We start from the raw sequence: 3,577 nt of genomic DNA, 5'->3' as shown, positions 1-3,577 counted from the left end.
GGGGAGGAGTGAACCAGGCCTACTGAAATCCTGGATCCCACGTGGGCTGTTGTGAGCTGCCTCGGCTTAAGACTTTTGATCTGACATTTGAACTTAGCATTCAGAGGGAATGTCTGTCACTAGCCTGTCATGATTAAGTGTGTTTGCAGTGCTTAGAATTCATCTAGAATTTTTTGCTGTGAATTGATTATGTCTATTGCAGTGCCTAGCATTAAGGATTATCTATCGTTCCTTGATTAAGAACCTATAGAGTGAAATTGTATTGAGTAATATGAGTGAAAAAGCATTGGAAGGGGCCGAAGACCATGGAAATTCTTTATTTCTCCCCTTGAGAAATAATACATACATTGCAATCTTGCCCCCTCGGGACAGATGGTCATATTGGTCTTGAAAATCTGGATGGGGTTCTTGTTCCCCAGAAGGAACAAGGGTACTCATACTTTAAGATTGGTGGGACTGGCTTCTTCATTTTACCCAAGATTAAATAACTGAGAAATGCTGAGGCAAGTGTAAAATGGAAATTGTATTTGAGAGAGACTCCTCTGGAATTAGGGGACTCACTTGTGGAAGTGGGGCTGTCTTAGACTTTATAGATTTATGGTTTCCTTTCTTCCCATGCCTACATGACCAAAAGCAAGAAAAGAGTAATCCAGGGGGTGATTGCTTGTGTTGGAAAGTGTCATCTTTCCCCTCCCCAAGAGGGGTTGGCAGACAGTTCATGGGGTTGTGCTACCTACTTATTTCATTGTTTCTTTTCCCCCCCGTAATCAGCTCTCTGTTCTTTGCCCCGATATCATTCCGCCCTCTAATTAAGGATATGGGCAATGAACACTCTGGCTACTCTAGGCTGAGAGGGGACAACAAGGGGCAAGTGTTTTGGGCTTCCCTTTTAGGAATGTTTTGGGTCAATTGAGGGGTTCATGGTAAAAAGTCTGGTTCAGAAAAAAAAAAGGCTGTAAAGTCATCTTGGAGGTGAGTGCTTCTGTGTTAGGAAAAAAGAAGACATGAGTACTGCCATTAGATTAGTACAAAATAAATATCATGGCATCTGGAACATGTCCATGAATATCATCATGATGGTAGAAACCAGTAATTTTCACCAGGATTTGCAAGAGCTAAGAAGATGTTCCCATGACAAGGTTCATGAGGACATGGCCTTTGTTTGGGTATGTAAATCTTTAAGGGTATTAATTGCATTGCCAGTGCTATCACTTAGTTTTTATAATGTCACAGATGTCCCCATAAGATTATATAATATCATCTGATTTTCTTAAAAGATCTTTTTATTGGCACAATCTGTGTGTTTAGTAGAGATCCCTTTACTTCTGTCAGTTAGGGCTACATAATCATACTAGCAAATACAGATCACATTTGCCTGTGTAGTTAGTTAGGAAGACTTGTAGGTCTTAAATTGACTAAAAAAAAAAAAACATTCTGACTCTGATAGTCTCTTTTGATAGTTATTAGGCACTCCTGTCTAAGAATCTTTCTTTCAGAGCCTCCATTCTAACTCTTGTTGGGGATGACACAAGTGTATATCTCAAGTTACATTAAAAGAACTCTTGTCTTTCCTTTTAAATGCCCTGGTATGTTTTATGTTTTTTGGTTATAATTCTCTTGTCAGTAGTTTAAGGCCAAGATGGTCAAGATGACCTTGCTCCTATCTAGTGTTAAGAGTCAGCTGAGTTTCCTCAGAGGGTCACTCTTGGGAATTTGGGAGAAGCCTCTTAGCTCCTCTGGCACCATCTGCCAGAATAAGGCATGGTCCTATTGACCACCTTGCTTCCCTTGGAAGCATCAGAGATATTTCCCTCTCTGACGAGCCTCCTCTTTGCAGCATGTGCACTGTTGACTTTCTGTTCTCTAGAATCTCCTTTATCCCTTTGATCATGAGGTCATATTTAGCAGTTGATATTTTGGCACATTTATAATGTTATATCTAATTTACTCATTTTTAATTGTAAAGTCCAAGATATTAGACAAGTATAGACAACAGTATAAGCTATCTCTTCCTTGTAGAAGAAAAATTCTAGAGGTAATGGATATTACCTTCTCGACATTTTATAGAAACCAACCCTTGGTTAATTGTGTGACCATCCAGACAAACTTATGAGTTTGTCTTTACTCTCATCTGTTTACCTAATTTTAATTTAGCCTTTGTTTTAAATCACTTGAACTAAAATGTATTTGGATCCATTTCTCACTTAAATTTTAATTTATACATGCTCATTTATCTTTATACTAATTTTGAAAGCTGGTACATGATATGGACACAAGCATATATGTAGACAAAACATTACAATATACAGATGGGCACACATACATAAAACAGACAGTAAACAAAGATCTTGTAATTTTTTTGTAGATAGATCTCCACAGGTAGGAGAAAACACTACAGATGTTTATTAAAGTCTCTATTAGATTTAACTTTTTAGAAATTAAAATAGAGCATATTAGACTTGTGAGGGTTTTGTTGTTGTTGTTGTTGTTTGTTTGTTTGTTTTGGTGCTGGGGATTGAACCCAGAGCCTTATGTATGCAAGGCAAGCAGTGTACTAACTGAGCTGTATTCCCAGCCCCTAGACTTTTACATTATGACTTCAACATAGGGCAGGCCTGTATAGTTGTAAATGTTAGGTATAAAGTCTGAAAACTATGGTGTACCCTAAAGTTAAAGGTTCAGGTGGGCCACTTGTCTCCAATGGCTATCAGATTTACTCCAACATCATCATGCCTATGTCCTTCAGATATTTTGAAGGAGATTTTCCCAATGTTTTAAGAACTAACCCTTGAAAATTGGCTTCTTAACAAAGACAGAGTGTAAAAACCTCTAGAGTAGATAAAATAAGACTGATGAGAAAAACACACTAATTTAGGTAGGCCAGATCAAATGTGAATTCATCATAAAATCATGAGCTCAAAAATACAGAAATTGTTTTTAAAAAGGAGTTCTAAAATAATGACATTTTTGCAATTACTCTAGTAAGGAAGGTTGCAGAATATCTTTATCAGATCAGAGTTCACTTTTTGGTTCAGATTAGAGTCTGTTCAGATATTCAAAGAATGTGAGAGTCCTGAAACCCTCAGGTTAAGATTCTCAAAGTAAAGAGGATTTGTATATGATCATTCCATCTGTCCTCCCTGTGTTGTAGTGTTTAGGAAGAAACTTGTTAAGAAAGCAGGGTGGTAGAACACAAGAGCAGATAAGATAACCAGCCATTTAGGTCCCACAATGGCTTAAATTTAAAAGTGTCACTATATTTTTGTCCCACTCCCTTTTGATACAAACTGATCCTCTGCAAGCCCTCTAAGTCATGCAAACTTTGTAAGCCTCTGCAGTTTACTTTTCAAATGTAAGCCTTGGAGAGATGGAAATCTGGAAGAAGCTAAGTAAGGGAAGCTGCTGTTTTGAGTAAAACCTCATGCATAGGGCATTTTAACCATTTTTTTCATTTCCCCACTTGGTAATCAGGCCAGGTTTGGATGTAGAAAATTGAGATATAATCTCCCATCAATCCTTTTGAGGATGAGGCTTCCCCCTGAACAACAATAAGAATCAGATAAAAAGAGAACAGTAA

Source organism: Spermophilus citellus (genome assembly GCF_964194105.1).
Source record: "Spermophilus citellus genome assembly, chromosome: 3".
Classification (NCBI taxonomy): domain Eukaryota; kingdom Metazoa; phylum Chordata; class Mammalia; order Rodentia; family Sciuridae; genus Spermophilus; species Spermophilus citellus.
Note: the sequence above shows the minus strand (reverse complement) of the source record.